The 21089-nt window shown below is 37.7% G+C and overlaps 1 long non-coding RNA gene across 1 annotated transcript in view; it reads right to left on the reverse strand.

The window, feature by feature from the left end:
• LOC143682205 (uncharacterized) overlaps positions 1-20588 on the reverse strand; it is a 31141-nt gene extending 10553 nt beyond the window's left edge. The window contains exon 1 of the long non-coding RNA XR_013175031.1: positions 20445-20588. This is a non-coding gene — a long non-coding RNA (uncharacterized LOC143682205). The remainder of the gene's footprint in view (positions 1-20444) is intronic.
• Positions 20589-21089: the final 501 nt, after the last annotated feature.

The raw sequence follows: 21089 nt of genomic DNA on the forward strand, positions 1-21089 counted from the left end.
TTACAAATATAAAGGCAAACCTAGAAGGACTAAAAGATTATATAACAAAAATCAAGGGGTATATATACAGAAAGTGTGGCAGATAGTTTAAGGGCAGAAGGTTCTCCTCATTATTCATGGTGGAAATATCAGTAGATACTGTCTAGAGTTAATAAATTAAGAAATGAAGGTATGGTGGTCCCTGAATGTTATCTAAAATATGCAAGTCCCTATAGTTATAAGAGACCTGATAACTCAGATGTTGTCAAAATATGCATATATTCCCTAATTACATGAACATTGATAACATTAATTCCCACTAAGACTTCCATTTCTTCTTGATGTTTGTGGTTATCTCTACCTATCACATTAATTCATTCAATCAGATGATTGATCTTTAAGGAAATGGGTTTTATGTAAGCTCTGAAGAGATTTTCCAAGCACTCTTGTGAAAATGACTATTCTACGACTGAGCTGTGAAAGTCAAATATGAAATAAAAGATGTCAGAACTGGCTATTGTAAAATTTTGTCTGAAAAATGACTCCCCAAGCCCTTCAAATGCTTAATTTTTACTTTACTCTTTCTAAGAATTAGTGTGTAGTTGCCATGATAATGTAAGCTTTATTAAATAAAAATTGCATTTATTTTTATAATTTTTGGTTTCAATTTTCATGATAATCTCCTGGTCAACATTTACTATGAAATGCTGATCTCTGTGTTAAATGTATTCACAGTAAGTGGCTTGTTACCAGTGCCAATTATCCTTGGACAATAAGGACCTCCGGTCTCATTAAATTATTTAGACAGATGGTTATAGCCAATAGCTTAAAACAGAAACCACTGAGAAGGTGAATCCCTCTGCAGAATGTGATAGAGCAACAAAGGGGTGGAAAAGAGGGAGGGTGACCTTTGTTTGATTGTGGGCATTGCCGTACTGTTTGAACTTGTTTTATTTCACTGTATTTTATTTTGCTGAGGACAAATATTATGCTTAAAATTTGATAGTTTTCTTATTTGAAAAAGCAATTGGTGTGTAATTGGTAAAAAAAAAAAAAAAAAGGGGGGGGCCCTGATGTAAGGTCTAATGGGACCCTCCTAGAGGAGATTCTGGCAGATGCCTTTGGTGACCCATCCATATCCTCTCAACACCCATTGCCCTGAGCATGCTGGCAGCTTCCTACTGAGTTTATATGACTTTCTCTGCCTGAGGCTTTCTCTGGCTGCTAGGTCCATACATGGGGCAAGCCACATGCAGGGGAGCTGATGCTCCAGGAAGTGGCCCGCCACCATAATGGATTGGAAATGCAAGGCTAATATTCCAGCTTCCATCCCTTGGATGGGACATCTTTGAGGAATGGTCTACAGCATTCCACACTCTATACCCCCACCCTGACATCCCCAGCAAGACTGAGTCCCACTAGCCTATACTGGCAACCTGCTCACAAACACATTCTCTCTTGGTTTCCTTGCCTTCCCTGCCTCACTTCCTCACTCCACTATTCCCTAGGATCACCTCCCAAATAACCATCTTGCACTTGAATCCTTGTCTACTTCTGGATGAAGCCAGCCAAATTAAGGCACCAACAAGAAGTTACATTCATTCACAATAGGCTGATGTAGTTCAGGTTTTCTCTCTTGGCTGAAAAGGCAAAGGATGAAGTCTGTAAGCTTTCACTCCTGACTTCTTGTTTCATGAAGCTTCCCCAGGGGCATTTTTCCTTCTTCATTTCCAAAGGTCTCTGGCTGCATGGGCTCTAGAGCTTTTTCAAAATGGTTCCCTCTCAAAGAGCTCCAGTAAGCAACCTCACGTTGAATTAGAGGAGGCATCTCCATGGAAACCATCTAATCAAAAGTTACCACCCACAATTGTGTGGGTCACATCTCCAAGGAAATAATCAAAAAGCTCCCAGACAACCATATTGAATGAGAATTAATAGAACCTGGCTTTCTGGGTACACAACATATTCAAACTGGCACAGATACAAAAGATCTATACATAAAAAACCACAAGAAATTGCTAAAGGAAATCATGGAAGACCTAAATAAATGGAAGAGCATACTGTGTTCATAGATTGGAATACTAAATATAGCTTAGATATCAGGTTTACACAAATTCATTTATAGATTCAGTGCAATGCCAATTAAAAGCCCAAGAACTTACTTTGCCAAAATTGGAAAGCCAGTAATGAAATTTATTTTGAAGGGTGCACTGAATCATTAAAATATCTTGAGAATAAAAAATGAAGTGGGAAGTCTCACACTACTGGACTTTAAATCATATTACAAAGATACAGTTGTCAAAACAGTTTGGTACAGCCATAATGAAAGATATACTCACCAATGGAATCAAATTCAGTCTTCAGAAATAGACCCTCTCCATCTATGGACAATTGATCTTTGATAAAGTGGTCAAGCCAACCCAACTCTTCAATGAATGGTTGAGACAGAGCAGCCTCCTCAATAAAAGGTGTTTGGAGAACTGGATATCCATATACAAAAGAATGAAAGAGGATCCATATCTCATCCCCTATAAAATCAACTCAATATGGATCAAAGACCTACAGATTAAAGCTAAAGCCATAAAATTTTTAGATGAAAATGTAGGAAAATATCTTATAAATTTTGTAATAGGAGGTGGCTTCCTAAACCTTACACCCAATGCAAACAAAGCAAAACAAAAAAGAAATAGATAAATGGGATCGCCTCAATATTAAACCTTTCCTAGACCTTACACCCAAAGCACAAACAAACAAAAAGAAATAAATAAATGGAATCTCCTTAATATTAAACCCTTTTGTACTTAAAGAACTTTGCCTGGTAAGTAAAAAAAAAAAGCATCTTAGGTGATGCAGGACAATATTTCGAAACTACCTGTCAGATAAGGGTTTAGAGTTCAGGATATATGTGCAAATTCTTCAACTCAAAAAAAGTGAAACAACCTAATTAAAAAATATGCAAAAGGCATGTGCAAACACTTCTCAGAAGAGGAAATACAAATGGCAAAAAGGCATATGAAAAGATAATCAACTTCACTAGCTATTAAGGAAATGCAAATCAAAACTCCAATGAGATTATCATCTCACACCTACTTGAATGGCCATTATCTAAAAAAAACTGAAAATGACAAGTTCTAGAGAGGATGTTGAGCAAGAGGCACACTTATCCATGGTTAGTGGGAATGTAAAATGGTGTAACCACCCTGGAGGGCAGTTTGGCAGTTCCTCAGGAAGCTAAGTATAGAGTTGCCATTTGATCCAGCAATCCCATTATTAGTTATACATTCAAAGGAACTGAAAGCAAGGACACAAATGAACATTTTCACAATGATGTTTATAGCAGCATTATTTATGTTTGTGAAGAGATAGAAAGAGCCCAAATGTCCATCAATGGATAAATGGCTATAAAAGCTGTAGTATATACAAAAGATGGAATATTACACATATGCAATTCACAGTAAAGTCATTAAGCATGTAACAATGTTATGCTGAGGGAATTATGCTGAGCTAAATTAGCCAGAAAGAAAAGGACAAATAGTGTATGGTCTCACTAATATGAACTAGCATTGATGAGTGAACTTTGAGAGTTAAAGTTAAGAACACACGTTTTGGGAGATAGAAAAAAGGTAAAGAATGGGAATTTGGTTCTGAAGGAATGCAGGTTGTGAAACAGGACTAATTGTAAAAATTCAGAAATGGATAACACAATAATATCTTATCATAGCACAATAATATAAGAACACTGAATGAAGGTGAATGTGTATGTTTGAGGGAGAAGGGCTAGGGATATGTTTGAAAGCAGAAGAAAAGTGAGAGGATAAAGACTGAGTTCATAAAATCTAGGAATGCCTAGAATGGAAAATGATGGTGATTAAATTTACAAACATAAAAAAAGTTTTTGCATGAAGGAAAGCAAATGAATTTCCACATTGCTTAGGTTGTTGAAAATGGATGGTTCATAGGAAAAAGTACAATCAATGCAAGCTAAGCCCTATGGTCAACAGTAACATCGTAATATGCTTCCACTGAATGTAACAAAGGCATAATGCCAAAACTAAATGTCAACAAGCTGGGGTTATAAGGTAGGGGTATGGATTCTTTGTGGAAGAAAGGAAATGTCTTCATATAGATGACGGTGGTGAAGTCATGTCTACTTATATATGTTGGATGTATGATGTATGAATATAACTGTTTGAAAATGAGTAGAGAGAAACAAGTGCTAGGGGAAATGTGGAGAAAGAGATATACCTATTCACTGTTTGTAGGGAAGCTGAGAAGTGCAGCCCCTTTGGAGGGCAGCATGGTGGTTCTACAGGAAGCTAGGGGTGGGTTTGCCATAAGATCTTTCAAACCAGTTGCTAGGTATATACCCGGAGGAAATGAGAGCAGATGCATGAACAGATATTTGCACATTGGTGTTTATGGCGGCAGTGTTGGAGATTCACAGTGAATGCAGGTAGCCTAAGGATAAAAAGACTGAGGGAATGATCTGGGAACTGTGTTGTATATATACAATGGACTACTGAGGGGCCACAAGAAAGAATTGAAGTTGTGAGGCATGCAAATATGTGAATGAAATTATAGGACTGTATGTTGAATGAAAATGGCATAAACAAAGACAAATACTCTCATGCCTCATTCATATGGACTAACAATAATGTATGACTTCAGTGAATTGAAGTCAAGAGCCTACTGGGTTACCATATTGGGGCCTACTGTAAAGGGTCCTAGATTGTAAGCTCTTACAACAGTCACATATATTCAGGAATTGTAACAGTTATTCAAAGATACTGAGCTGTTTATATAAAACCTGGTCATTTCCAGAATCACTGGATATTTATGTGACATTTGAGACCCAGATTTAGACCTCTGAACCAATGAAAATTAGAATTACCCCAATAACAATTGTTTAAAAAGTTGAAAAAGTGATCAGACTTTGACTATAGATAGGAATAGAGCTGATCTGAATAAGACTAAGTAAATCAGAATACAATAAAGATGATATGGTCCATATTTTAAAGTTTCAACTTCTTTCTGAGACTAAAGGGAGAAAGGTTTATTTGGTGCAAAATTCGTATTTGGGGTATATATTACTTAATTTAGTTTCTATGATCAGTTTAGTTGAATATCATAAGTACATGGAATCTTGGATAGGGTGTGAGCTTTTGGTTTGACCAGGTTACTGTGATACCTTGATATATCCCAGAGTAATTTGAGCAGTGAATAAAAAATATTTGCAAATTCCCACTGGGGGACTAGGGAGAAAGGAGGAAATATTTACCTTTCCCATCTGGGGAATTCCTGCTATTCTTGGGGCAGCCAAATCAATAAGTGGAGCCTTTGATTTCAGGGTTTGTTGCTATTAAAATTATTCCTATAAAGGAGAAGCTAAGCCTACTTAAAATTATCATTAAGTATCACTCCTACAGAACCTCTTTTGTTGCTCACATATGACCTTTCTCTCTAAGCCAACTCAGCAGGTGAATACGTTTCTCTCCCTGCTATGTGGGACATTACTCCCAGGGGTGTAAATGTCCTTGGCAATGTGGGACAGAACTCCCAGGATGAGTTAGGAACTGGCAACTTGGTTCCCATACCAAGTTGGGAACTTGGTATACAGAAAGGCTTCTTGATCAAAGGGAAGAGACAAATGTGGCAAAATAAAGTTTCAGTGGCTCAGAGATATCAATCAAAGTTGAGAGGTTAGCCAAGAACTTATTCTTATGCATTATATAGATATTCCTTTCTAGTTTATGGTATATTGGAGTGAATTGAAGGAAGAACATGAAACTGTTGAGTTGTCCTCCAGTGGTCTTGGTTCTTGAAGATGATTTTATAATGATTTAACTACTACAATGTGACTGTGATTTTAAAAACCTTGTTTCTGATGCTTCTTTTATCCAGGGTACAGATATATGAGTAAAAAAATAAGGACAAAAATAAATAAATAATAGAGGGAGTAAAGGGTAAAAGATTGGGTAGATGGAATTACTAGAGGTTGAGAAGGAGGGGTAAGGGGTATGGAATATATCAATTTTTCTTTTTTCTTTTATTTTTCTATCTCTGGAGTGGTGCAAATGTTTTTAAAATGATCATGATGATAACTACAAAGCTATGTAATGATACTGTGAGCCATTAATTGCACACCATGTATGGACTGTATGTGTGTGAAGATTTTTTCAATAAAAATATTAAACATGTATATAGTTATATTTTGATATATGCATTATATTTTAACATAATTTTAGAACCTTAACCTCATTGTAAATGTACATTGTTATAAAAAGAATTTTCTTTTTCTTCTGAACCATTTGAGAGTTTGACCTATCACTACCTAATACTTCGGTGGCTTTCCTACAAGAAAAAATTTGTTTCTCTTATATAAACAAATATAACTTCCCAAAACAGGAAATTAGCCATGATAAGACTACCATTCCTCAAAAACTCTTCAAATTTTGCCAAATATTCCATTAGTGACATTGATATAACAAAATTCTCATGAATAGCATAATTCATTGCCTTTGTTTGTGATGTCTCTTTAGTGTCATTTCCTTTGCAATTTCTTCAGTATGTCTTTGTCTTTCACAAAATTTGTTATTTTTGAAGTATGTTGTAGAATGTCTTTCAATTTGGTTTTGTCTAATGTTAACTTATGACTAGACTTTAATTATGAGTTTGTGGCAAGAATGTCACAGAAATCATACTTTACTGATATTCATATTCCATCTTATCAGTTGCTGCTTAATTTTTATCTGTCCTAGTAATGGAAATGTTAACTTTGCCCATTTGATTAAGGAGGTATCAGCTTAATTACTCCCCAGTAAAGAATCTCGTTTTCCTTTTGTAATTAATAAGTATTTTGTATGGAGGTGCCACAATCCTATATTAACAATTCATTCTTCATCATATATACATTGTAATCATGTATTAATTTTACTATCATTGACTTATTCACTCTTTTTGTATGCAGAGTCATATTCCACTATAAGCATATGTACAGATGGCATGTGAGACATATATACAACAATATGCATTTTCATATATATATATACACATATATTTATATTACAGTTATATATCTCTATGTATATATCAAAAGTCATGAGATCACACCTCATACCTTAATTACATTCCAAAGCCATATATTTCATTCTATTTTTCACTCTTTCCATACTAATGACTTCCATGTTCAACATTGAGAAATTTTAATCTCATTATATTTAATATATTTACTTAATTTATCAATCCCTCTCTATACAATCATTCTCTCAATAAACCAAACTGCAATCATTCTCACTTTCTCTTTCATGGATATTCATCTCAACACTTATGGACTTATCTGACCACTCCAATATGGATGCCATATTTCACCTGCTCATTATCTGGCACTCTACATCAAGACTCTCTGCCATATAAATGTCCTCCAAAATTTGTTACTATTTGTAATAATATTGTTAATATAATAATAATCCAGAAACCTCAGCTGCTCTGTGTTCTTTACCTGATGAACTGACCCTAAATCTCAGTCTCAAAGGGCCTTAGTTCTCAATCATTCAGAATTTTCCACTTTATTTAGTTCCTGATTTAACTTTATTATTGACTTGAAAATGTTGTGGTGCTACAGAGAATCCCCTGTGTATAACACATAGTTTACCTTCCCTTTATTGTGTAGCAGCAACCAGATTTCTCCTCAGTAATAAGTAACAATCACCCCACTCAGTTGATTAAATCCGCTTTGTCTGTTAGTTCAGTCAATTAAGGAGTACAAATAGGCCAGATAAAAGTAGTCTACCATTCAGTGCAACCAGAACTGAGTTTCCTAGTGATAATACTTATCTCTTGGGGACTCTGATCTCAAAACAAGCAAAGATCAAATATTCTTGGAAAAGAAGTCCAAATCTGCAGTAAGGTTATTAGGTATTATAGTAAGAGGATCCACTGCTCCTTCTATCTCTGTAGTCATGCATTCTGGCCTCAGACAAAACCAAACTAAATATGTCTCTGATTCAAAGCATAAACTACATCATGTGTGATAGAAACGCATCCTTTCAGCTATTGTTTCCCAATTGGTGCTGTAACTGAATCATTAATAAGCTACCCCACCTTTCAATTAGGCAAGACACTTCTTGGTTAAGAGGAATATGATATGGCAAGCTTATTTAATAAATGTGAGCCCATGGCTCCACTTCCTTTGCTCAGAAATATGTTCTTTGATCATTTGCAATACTGTCAACAAGTCATGATTGTGAGATAAACTTTTTATGAGTCCACAGTTGGAGATAATGGCAGAAGCAATACAAGTGGTGAAAGCAATCCATATCCAGAATATGTTTGTTCTTGTGAGGACAATTTGAGAAATCTGGCTTCTGGACAAATATCTATGTATGGCTGTTCAGAATAGTCACAGACAATTGTAAAGTCTTTACCTGAAAAAGCCCATGAAATAAAGCTGACCTCCCAATGATATTTGTTCCTTAGTGTCTAGGAGCATTGTAGTCAATGATTCAAGAACTCTGGCTGTTCATGATCTTATACAAACCCTACATTCAAAGACCTTTAAAAATGGAGCTCAAAGCAGACATCTGATTTGGATGTTTCTACTGAGGTCTCTTTATTGGCAAAAATAGGAAGAGTCTTCAAAAATACTTTTCCCAACTTTGACTCAGTATTCAGTATTTTTTCACTATTAGGTACCTCTCATCAATGCCCAGGTCCACAATGCCCTCTATGTAGAAAACACATCATTTTGTTCAATTAAATAAATGGTAAAAGGATTCTGTTTTTCATTATACACCTTATATTGAGGGATATGTTTGGAGTTGAAAGGCAATGAAATGAAAACTGATAAGTCTCCTTAACAATCTGCCAATAAAAGAAAGGTTTAGTTAAAGGTTTGATATTTAGATATCTGCATTGCTTTCAAATGTTTTCCCTCCCTCTAAACTATACAAACAAGTGTTCCTCTATGGGAAAAATATTGAAGTGCCTTGGAAGCCTTACTCTATGTTCTAATATCATTTCATTCACTAGTGATATATAATAAGCTCCTATGCCTCTAAGAACTAAGAAATTGCCACTTCAGCTATTGGCCTTCTACTCAAATGCATACTCCAGGGTCCATTATCAGTTTTATCAATTCACTCATCCAACCACACAATGAGGAAAATGAAAATGTCAATAGGCTGAATGATTCTGAGGGATGGCTATATGTACAAGGTCATAAAATAGACCTTAAAAACCTATAATTTTCATCATAATTCTTACCATGGTTTTTACCATGGTTACCAGGTACCATTTCATGGTTCCTGCCAGAAATGAGCAGGAACAAGACAGATAGGACCATACCTCTCCCACAGCTTATGTCATATGAAAGACTCTCTCAATTAAAATAAATTCTTTTGTAAGAATTGTAAATATATGATAATTCACTTTTAAGAACCTTGTATCACCTTGAGTCAGTGATTTCTGATATGGGTTTTTCTCTTGCTTTATTTCTATTAAATTTTATCTTGGCTTGAATTTAAATATTGTCACTAAATTATAGTATTTGAATTTCTTTAATCATCTAGACTGACAATTCTGTATAAATCTAGAAGTGCTTTGGTTTCTCATGATTTAGTAATATAATATGTAAGTTCAAACTACAAGTTTTCACTATTATTCATTAATTCACCTTCTAAGTACATTTCATGTTTCAGGCACTAAAATCCAAGAATGAAAAGAGAAAGAATACACTGGATGTGACATCAAGACTCTCTAGACAAGTTATAGATAACAGATATTATCAAATGAATTATGTACCAATGTACAATTGCTGATACAGTAGTAAAAATCAAAGTTTATTGAATCAGCTAATGATGACTTAAGGCTTTAAGAAAATCTCTACTGGGCAACAAAATAATGAACTTCTATTTTTAGTAAAATTAAACCTATCTATAATACTAGTATGAAATTTATAACATGTATTGATTTTAATTTTACTAATATTTCTATATCTTTAGAATTCTGTAGTCTCTTTCAAACATAACAAAATTTTCTAAGGACCCTCTCTGATATCCCAGTCATCACTTTCATAAAATATTTTCCTTATACTGCATTAGGAAATCATATTCCATCTGATTCTGAAATTATCTTATGACTTTAACTCTTTACATCTCAGCACTGCATTCTGAACACTACTCCTGTATCTCATAATGAAGTGAAATATAAATTAACAACTCTAACTACATTTTCTCAGTGAGAGGCCTCTTCACTTCAGGTAATATTTGATCAATGAGAAGGTAATGTCTTGAAGACAAGAGCTCTTCTTGTTTTATTCCTTGTTGTATTCACATTGCCTAGCTTAGGATAGGACTTTAGTAAACATGGATTGAATTATTAGCAATTCTCTAACAAAAGGTGAGGTCTTAAATGTGCATACTACAAAAGGTCAGGTAACTAAGGAGCCATGATGAAATAAATTAAGTGAATGAGAGTGGAGACATTTAGAGGTGGAAGATAGCATAGAAACAAGGAAAAGGGAAGAAGGATCAGGTAGAGAGCAATATGAGAATTTTTTTTATTTCCTTTAAATAATTATTCAATTAGTTTACACTTTTCCTGGAAGTTCTGGGGAAAAGGAAAAGAAAGTGTGTGTGACCCAAATGTTTCTACCACAAGCCAAATCAGAAGGAAGAGTACAATTACATATAGACAGATATTTTAATTGAAGTGTTCACTGCAAATAGAATAATAGGTTAGAAATGGTAAATTTAACCTTTGAACATGACAAAATAAGAATTTTTGAATTGTATATATAATAGTACAATGAAATGGAGTTTGCAAAAAGAATGGATTTGTACAGCAGACCAAAGAGTATTTAAATTCTCAGTTCATCATTTTTAATTCTCTGTAACATTTGCTTATAAAAATAATTAAATCAAAGAAAAGGAATGTTTACTCTAAAAGTATAAACAGAATTTGAGATTGGTGACATTTGAAGTATATTTTTATTTTTATCTACATAGATTGTAGGCTCATCCAAAGCAAATCATTTAAGAAAAAAGAGTAAGCAGATACTTCAGGATTTCCCTTCCATGAAAATTCACTAGAAGTTAGAGAAAAGATGATTGAAAGATAGCCAATACAGCACCCTGCTGTACAACATTAAAGTAGGCCATTGATGACTAGAATTATAAAGATAGCTGGAAGGAAATATAATTGACATCACACTCACAAGAGAGTTCATACATTTTCAGAAAGGAGAATGAAGAATATGCATTAGCATATGAGCATATTGAAGTTATTACATAGAGGAAAAATTCTTCATCTCCTTGAAGATGATTCAAGTAGGCATTATGTAAATGAACGTTAATTGTTAAAATTCCTTTAAAAAATAAATAGCCAAAAATAATTAACAGCCCTATAACTTTGGATACCTGTGTGACTCCTCAGACTCAGAGTAGGAATTCTGTGAATATGAGAGTCAACATTGCCACATATAGCAACTGTAAAGGAGATTGAAAAAGAGATCAGGCATCAATTAGAAATAAGAATGAAACTGATTTGGTAGGGACTAAGGTAAATCAGAATACAGGGGTAAGGAGGGCATTGTCCTTTAGAACTTCACCTACTTTATGAAATCAAAGGATGAGAGTTTTATTTCATCCAAAACCTAAATTTTCTGTACTACATAGTCTCACACAATCTGCCTAGACAGCTCACTTAAACAGCCCAAACACATGAAGCCCAAAATGGAAATGAGGGCTTTTAATTCTGTGTAGCTTAATATAATGTTCAGATACATCCCAGCATATGTTCAGCAGATAAGTGAAAAGTATTGGCAAAGTCCTTAAGGGATGGGAGAAAAAATATGGTACTATTAAACTTTACCACAGGGGAAATACCTGATGCTGTCTTAAATAATAGAGATTACTAATTCAATAGGCCAAACTCTTGAACTTGAGGCTTACTCTTGTGGGGCTTATTTATGCAGTGGAGAAACTAAGCCTACTTAGAGTTATGCCTAGGAATTACTTCCAGAGGATGTCTTTTGTGGCTGAAATGTGGCCTCTATTTCTCTTCAGCCAAATTCTGCAAGTAAAATCATTACTCTTCCTCTGACATGGAATCTGACATCCAGGAGTGATATCTCTCTGACAACATGGGATATGACTCCCAGAGATAAGCCTGGCCCAGCATTGTGGGACTGACAGTGCCTTCCTGACCAAGAGGAGGAAAAGTAACAAAATAAGGTATCAGTGGCTGCAAGATTTCAAATAGACTTAAGAGGCTATTCCAGAGGCCACTCTTATTGTTATTGTTGTTTGCTGGAAAACATGCAACAGAAAATATGAAATTTATGATCAAAATATGATCCAAAGTACAAAAGTTAATGAAGTCATCACCTCTATAAACAGGAGACAAAAAGTGGAGATCCTTGCACTCAGGTTGGAGTGGGACAGATATCAGATGGGACTAAGGTAGAGGTGACTGAGTCAAGAAAACAGAAATGGCAGTCTCTAAAATTGGTTTACTGTGGGAGAAGTACATAGGATGAGGGGAATGGAGATTCTGATTTTTGATAAAGAATTGTGGATTCATTTACTCATTTAAACTATATGAATGTACACTTTGATTAAAAGTTAACATTCAAAAAGGAAACAAAAAAGTTAATAGATAGACTGAGTTGCAGAACAGAAACAACTGTAAGCCACATATGGAGCTAAAATTTTAATGCATTAAAAAGCATATACAGTGTAGAAGAAACTTAAAATGGTGAATTGATTCTGATGATACAGCATCATTCTAAAACAGGTACCAGCATAACAGAATACAGATGAAAGAAGAATAAAATTAGACAGAAAAATTATTTTGAGAGCATAAGGAAGGGCCCAGCATGTGCTGTGATGTGGTGCCTGCAAAGGTTTCTGCTTAACAGTTAGACCTATTATCCTGCATATAAGCAGCTACATCATCAAGAAGTTTACTTTTCTTCCTCTAATTCTGGTGACTTGCTTTGACCAAAACAGTACAACAGAAGAAAAATAGTGTCAGTTCTGGGTCCAATGTTCTGGCCTGGCATGCTCTATTTCCTCCCTCTTTCAGCCATGGGACAATGCATAAAGTCCAGCCATCCTGCTGGCCAGACATTGAAGTCTGTCCATTACCCAGAAATTTGTTCTTCCATCCATCCTATCAAAGACATCAGACTTTCGAGTGATCTCATGTATTCTCCAGGATATCCTGGCTGTTCCATTAAACATTACATTTAACAGAAATTGCCATATCTCTAGTCTGTTACCTGACTCCAAGAATCATGGGTAATAGAATTGTTGTCTTATGCCACTAGGTATTGATGTAGCTTGCATACAGAAATAGGTAAACTACATAAATGTCAAGCAGGAAAAGTTAATAAACATTTGTGCATATGCACACACATTCAGAAAACACATACCACTGTGTGCAAAGAAAATGTGTGAAAACACCAGTGCCAAAGTGGGGACTGTCAGATGTTGCCTTAAAAAAATACATCCAGATTTAGTTGAATTTCTTATTAGCAATGTTAAATGCAGTGAAATGTTCCAGTATGGTCAATAATTTATAAGGACATAACTGGGATCAAATACCCACTTAACATATTAGAGAGAAGATGAAGTCACAATTTTCAAATTATCCTTGGATTCATAAAATATATATTTACAGAATTCCTTAGTTACTAATGAAATTCATGCTTCTGTCAGAATAAAAATGAGCCTGACCTGAAAGGAACAAATAATATGAAGTATTTAATAAATATACTGAAAGACTTAACTATTAAAAACATCTCTTAAATGGAAAAGAATAAAATCCAAGAGGTTTATCAGCATTAATGATTTAATTAGAGCACAAAGAATGATGCAAAAAGAAATAAATGCTCTTATTTCTTTATGTAAGTTGGAGTGAAGGCAAAATAAGTTTAAGCATATCTACAAATTTGGCATTTCAAAGAATATTAATAAAAAGCATAAGTTAAATCTCACTAGAGGTGGATGATAAGTAATCAAATATCAATCAATAACCTAAAAGGCATAAAGGGGGGGAAACAAATGAAAGTGTAGGGGAAAAAGTTAAGCTAAAAGTATAGGCAATAAAATTTCTAAGCAATCTCAACAAAGTTCATGGAAATAAAATGCACACATGCATACATACACACTATGTATGTGTAAATTACATTTATCATATATATATATATCATATTTCAACTTAAATAATTTAATAATAATCCATACAATATGAGTTAGGAAGTTTTGCAAATTCTCCTTCCATTAGAATAATAAACAACCTTGAAATTAGATCGTGATTAACTATCTGGTAACCTTGGAAATAAAATGGAAATCTATAGCAGTTACAGTATGGCTGTAGGAAGTAAGAGGCTGCTGAGAGATCACCATTTGTAAGTCTGCTGAGTGATCCCTGAGGGAACAGACCAGAAGTTGGCCTGAATTTTGGCACACTCAGCACCAGCAGCTACAGACCTCCCACCAGCATAAACCAGGACCTACAGAGGGATTGCACCTTCTTTGACTGTTTGCTTGCTTTCTTCTATGTGTGGGTATTCCTGACTTGACAGATCCCTGGGTCAGAGCAGATCCTAGTTTCAACCCTTTTGGTAGTAGCAGCTTCTAGCATCATGCTAACAACTTTTCTTTCTTTTAACTACTTTTTTTCCTATCTTGTACTTGTGTTGTTTGTTCTGGAACATGTCTGACGGCCTAGAGAAGATTCCTTGGTTTTGGAGTTCTCTGCAGCAGCGGTATCTGGTCTTACACCAGAATCTACAGGGGCATAGGGAATCAATACATTTCTTTTTTCTGTTCTTGTTTGTTAGTTTTTTTCCTTCTGTTTTGTTGAGAGTAGCAACTACCTGCAGCATGAGCAGAGTCACTGGTCTAGTTTTAATTTTTAAGAGAAACAGCTTCCAGGCTCCCATCAAGATATGAGACTTGGAGAGGGAGTGCACCTTCATTTTTATTTTTTTTTTAATTGTGGACTTTTTGCATGACATTTTCTTTGTCCCTTTCTCTTTTTCTCTTCTTTTTTTTCTACTTGTCTTTCTTTTCTTTTTTTGTTATTGTACTTATTCTATTGGACTGAAGAGTAGGGAAACTAGACTAATAGAGTTACCACAACATAGTACTCAAAATATTCAGTTATCAACAAAAAATTACAAAACATACAAAGGAACATGAAAATATTTCCCACACAAATGAACAAATAACTTGATGGAAAATATTCCTAACAAAGTTCAGTCTCTGGAATGTCTAATCCAAAAACTTGGAAAACAATCTCTTCAATAGCATCAAACAGATGGGTCTTGGCCATTAAAACCAGCCTACAACCTCTCCTCTGTCTCCACCATGCCCCCATCAGGGAGAGTCTGCCAAAGTTAAAGGTACCACATCATCTTATGCTGGTGGGACCTGCAGGCAGACAAGCGCCACACACAGGGCAGAAAAAGAAAAACAGAGTCCAGAGACTTCACAGGAAAGTCTTTCAACCCGTTGGGTCTCACCCTCAGGGAAAACCGATGCAGGTGACTCTTCCCTCTTGACAGGAGGCCAGTTTGGTCTGGGAAAATCTGGCTGGGGTATATAATATCTAAGTAGACCCTCCTAAGTGTGTGTGTCGGGGGGAAGGCACCACACAAGCAGGGCAAGAAACAAGAACTGAAAAATTCTCCTCTGTTAAACAAAACTTAAGCTAAAGATCCAGATAAAGCTGAATGGAATGTCAAAGAACAGATAGACAAACAGATGAGTCTTGGAGGATGGCAGTGGGTGATCATAAACTCAATCAGGTGGAGACTCACATTGCAGCTGCTGTCCTGGATGTGGTAGCATAGCTTGAGCAAATCAAAACATCCCCTATTAATCTGGCAAATGCTTTTTTCTCAATAGCTATTAGCAAGAACCACCAGAAATAGTTTGATTTCAGATGGCAAGGTCAGGAATATACTTTCACTGTCCTACCTCAGGGTATAGCAGCTCTCCAGCCCTATGTCATAATCTTGTCTGCAAGGCCCTTGATCAATTCTCCCTCCCACAAGACATTGCACTGGTCCATTATATTGATGATATATTGATTGGACTCAATGAACAATAAGTAGCAACTACCCCAGGCTTATTGGTAAGAGCTTTCTGTTTCAGAGGATGAGAGATAGATCCAACAAAATAGAGGGGACTTGTGCCTCTGAAATATCCAGGTGTTCAGTGATATCCCTTCTAAAATGAAGGATAAACTGTTTCATCACGTCTGTCCTACAACCAATAAAGAGGCACAAGCCCTCTTTCATTTTTTTGGATTTTGGAGACAACATATTGCTCATTTGGGTTCTACTCTGGCCCATTTACAGCATGACCAGAAAAGCAGCTAATTTTGAATGGGGACCTGAATAAAAGAAGACACTGTAACAGGTCCAGGCTGCTGTACAAGATGCTCTGCCACTTGAACAATATGATCCTTCAGATCCAATGGTACTGGAAGTGCCACTGGCAAATAGAGATACTGTCTGGAGCCTTTGGCAGGTGAACCACAACATAAGCCCTTAGGATTTTGTAGTCAAGCCTTGACATCTTCTGCAGATATCTATTCTCCTTTTGAGAAACAGCTTTTGGCATGCTGCTGGGCCTTAGTATAGATGAAAACTGAACCATGGGAAACCAAGTTACCATGAGATCTAAGTTGCCTATCATCACCTGGGTGATGTCTGACCAACCATGCCATAAATTTGGGTGTGCACAACAGCACTTCATCATAAAGTGGAAATTGTATATACAAGATAGGGCCAGAACAGGCCCTGAAGGCAGAAGTAATTTACATGAGGAAGTGGCCTAAATGCTCAGGGTGTGCACTTCTGTGACATTACCTTCTCTTTCTCAACCAGAGCTATGGCCTGTTGGGGAGTTCCTTACAGTCAGTTGATTGAGGAAGAGACAACTTGAGCCTGGTTTACAGATGGTTCTGCACAATATACAGGTACCAGCAGAAAGTGGACAGCTGCAGCACTGTAGCCCTTTTCTGGGATGTCCCTGAATGACAGTGGTGAGGAGAAATCCTCCAAGTGGGCAGAACACTGAACAGTGCACCTGGTTCAGTTTTGCTTGGAAGGAGAGCTTGCAGGAGGTGCACTTGTATGCCAACTCATGGGCTGTTGCTGATGGTTTTTCTGGATCATCAGGGACTTGGAAGGAACAAGAGTGGAAGATTGGTGACAAAGAGGTCTTGGGAAGAAATATGTGGATAGACCTTTCTGAGTGGGCAGAAAACATGAAAATATTTGTGTCCGTTTTGAATGTTCCTGAGAAGGTACCTTCAGCAGAGAAAGGTTTTAATAACCAAATGGACAAGATGACCTGTTCTGTGGATGTCAGCCATCCTCTTTCACCAGCAACTCCTGTCATTACCCAATGGACTCACGAATAAAATGGTCATGGTGGTTGGGATGGAAGTTATGCATGGGCTTATCAACATGGGCTCCCACTCAGCAAGGCTGACCTGGCTACAGCAACTGCTGAGTGCCCAATTTGTCAGCAGCAGAGACCCAATATGAGCCCTCAATACGGCAATAATTCCCTGAGGTGATCATCTGGCTACATGGTGGCAGGTCGATTATATTGGAGAACTTCCATCATGGAAGGGGATGCAGTTTGTTCTAACTGGAATAGAAATATACTCTGCATATGGGTTTGCCTTCCTTTCATGCCATTCTTCTGCAAAAACTACCACATGTGAACGTATAGAATGGCTTATCCACCATCATGGAATGCCACACTACATTGCTTCTGATAAAGGAACCCCATTCAAAGCAAATGAAGAATGGGAATGGGCACAAGCTCATAGAATTCCCTGGCCTTACCACATTGCCCTCACATTCAGTGGCAACAGGATAGATAGAATGTGGAATGGCCTTTTGAAAACCCAATTATGTTGTCAACTTGGTGCAAGTATCTTGAAGTGATGGAGAAATGTTCACCAGAAGGTTGTGTATGTTCTGAATTAGTGTCCAACATATGGTGCTGTTTTCCCCATACCCAGCGTTCATAGGTTGAGGAATCAGGGGCAGAAAAGGGAGTAGCACCAATCTCTATTGCATGCAACAATCCACAAGGAAGTGAGGACTGTAATGGCATGGATATTTCTTCCTTGCTTTGTAATTAGTATCTGTGTATTTATACACAAAGCAAATACCCTTGTTTTCCTATTTCATTCCCTTTGTCATATGACATATATTGTGTTGTTCATGTTGTAGTACTTTTTAAAAATATTTTTATTATAATGAACAAATGTGCACACATTCTTGATATACAAATGTTATTGACACGGTTACAATCAATGGCTTACAATATCATCACATAGTTTTGCATTCATAACCATGACTTTTTTTGAACATCAGAATTTTTCCAGCAAAAGAAATAAAAAAGGAAGAATAAAAAACGAATATATGCCATATCTCTTACTGCACCCTTTCATTAACCATTAGTATTTCAAACTACTCAATTCATTTCAACCTTTGTTTCCTTTATTATTTGTGTGTTTCAATTCCATATATTATACTCATCTGTCCATACCACAGATAAAAGGAGCACCACACACAAGGATTTGAAAATCACACGGTCACATTGTGAAAGCTAAATCATTTTACAATCATCTTTCTAAAACATGGCTACTGGAACACAGCTCTACATTTTCAGGTATTTCCTTCCAGCCTCTCCAGGACATCCTGCTGTCATCCTCCTTTGTTGCTCACAGGGGCCTCGACTCTCTCAGCCAACTCAGCAGGTATACTCAAAGTTCCTCCTCCACCATGTAGGGCCTGCACCCAAGGGTGTAAACACGCCTGGAAACATGGGACAGAACTCATTGAAAAAGAGGGGCCAGGAATCCAGGGAATGGATGACACAGATGTGACATGAGAAATGAGACAAAAGAAGAATTCAGTGGCCAAAAGATTTCAAGCAGTCCTGATGTTATCCTACTCGTGATGCACAGGGATTCTATGGTCATCCAATTTCCATTTATGGGGGAGTGGAGTGGCTGCAGGGAATCACCTGAAGTTGTTGAGCCCTGTTCCCCAAACCTTGACTCTTGAGGATGATCATCAAAAGTCTCCGAATTTACAATAAGACTGTGCTCTTGGGAAATCCATTTTCTTACTGTTGCTCCTTTCCTCCAGTGTATGGATCGATGTGCAAAAACGATGTGGAGAAAGAATTAATAAATAATAGAGAGCAGGAAGGGTAAAGCAAATTGTGTATTTGTATATACCAGTGGTGAATGAGAAGGAGGGAGAAAGGGTATGGCTTGTATGAGTTCTTTCCTTTCTGCGAGTTCTTCTCATATTCTACGAAATGATCACGGTCCTAAATCCACAACAGTACGATGAGATTGCTAGCCATTGATTATCCACCTGGATGGAATGCACTGACGTCAATGTATATGAAAAAAATAAATTTCCAAAAACTTAAAAAAGAGTGCAGTTGACATATACAGATTTATTCCAAAGTCCCCACTTTCCCTGGACAGGAAGCCTTAGCACAGGTGTGGCCAGTTTGCAATCATTCCATTCCTCACCAAGGCTGTACTGGCAATGAGTTGGCCATCACCATCCATTGAATCAATAAACCTGAAAAGAGATGCAATCGCCAGGCGGTCTCCCATCCAAACCCAAACAGCACCTGACCCTGCTTAGCGTCTCAGCTCAACCGCGAGCATGCGCACTGGAACAATTTAGGAATTTGAGGACTACAGCCACCACCTACATGAACATGTGCGGAGGTTGGGGAGGGCTGCCCTGCCTAGCCGTATTGTGATGAGGGGCCCTCCCCAACCTGCTGTCCGGCTCTCGACCGCAGGCCCCTGCGGTCAACCCTGTGCCAGCGTCGCCCACGGTCTGCCTCCTGCCCGCACACCGCCACATCGGGCATGCTCAGTGAGCTGCACCTTGCCACCATGCATGCAGCCCAAGTCTCTGAGGTCCCTTCCAGAATCCTGACCCCCGCCCTGCCAGGCCAACCCCTGCGGCTCTACCCAGCCCGCACACCCCACGGACACACCGCTGCCTGGGTGCAGCTTCTCCCCAGTATCGTTCCCAAACCGCCAGCGCCCCCAGCCGCTTGGCCCCCTTTGCTGGGCACAGCACCGTTCAGGGCCAGGCTCCAGCCTCACACCTGGGAAGCGGCTCAGCAGGAAACCAATCCCTGAAGCAGGCACGGTGCACCCGGCAGGACACCGAGCAGCCCTTCACACAACACCCCTGATTTTTGCCAGGCACCTCCGGTCCTCTCAGGAGTCAGGGAGACCTCGCGGTTCTGCTGCTCTCAGCTCTGGCAGGAAAGCCCAGCCGGCGCCCCGGGTGTCAGCTAGCCGCTTGTGCTCTGGGTGTTGGGTGTCAGGCAGGACGTCCAACGGCATCATTCCCTGGCAGTGGAGATTGATGCCTTCCTACTCACATGTCAATTGGTCTCCACCTGGCAGAAGCCTCCACCCGTTGAAGCGATGGGGCAGCAGACCTTCCCTGGGGTTCCCTGACCCACAGTTGCTGCTAGCGCCGTGGAGGTGGGGGGCTGGGCAGTGGGTGGGACCTCCTGCTCAGCTCCCCCTACTGCAGCCCCGCCCCCTGACTGACTGTCAGAGACCTTTGTGACTCAGGGTCTGTGCCCCAAGCGTTTTTATTTTTTCTTTCATTTCTCGGTATTAATTTTAATACCAATAAACACCAAATAAACGCAAACATTATTAACTTTTGATCACTCTGTCCTCCAGATATAATCAGTAATTCACAATATCATCACATAGTTGCATTTTCATCATCATGATCATTTCTTGGAACATTTGCATCTACTCAGAAAATGAGATAAAAAGAAAACAGAAAAATATTTCTACATATCTTACCCCTTACCCTCCCTTTCATTGATCACTAGCATTTCTAACTCAATTCCTTTGAACTTTTGTTCCCCCTAGTATTTGTTTTTATTCCATATGTTCTAGTTGCCTGTTGACAAGGTAGCTACAAGGAGCATCAGATCAAGACCGACCCAAATGGGTGGAGACATGTCATCACCTAATCCAGTTTAACAACCACTCTTGATTAAATC

Source organism: Tamandua tetradactyla, chromosome 5 (genome assembly GCF_023851605.1).
Source record: "Tamandua tetradactyla isolate mTamTet1 chromosome 5, mTamTet1.pri, whole genome shotgun sequence".
NCBI classification, from domain to species: Eukaryota; Metazoa; Chordata; class Mammalia; order Pilosa; family Myrmecophagidae; genus Tamandua; species Tamandua tetradactyla.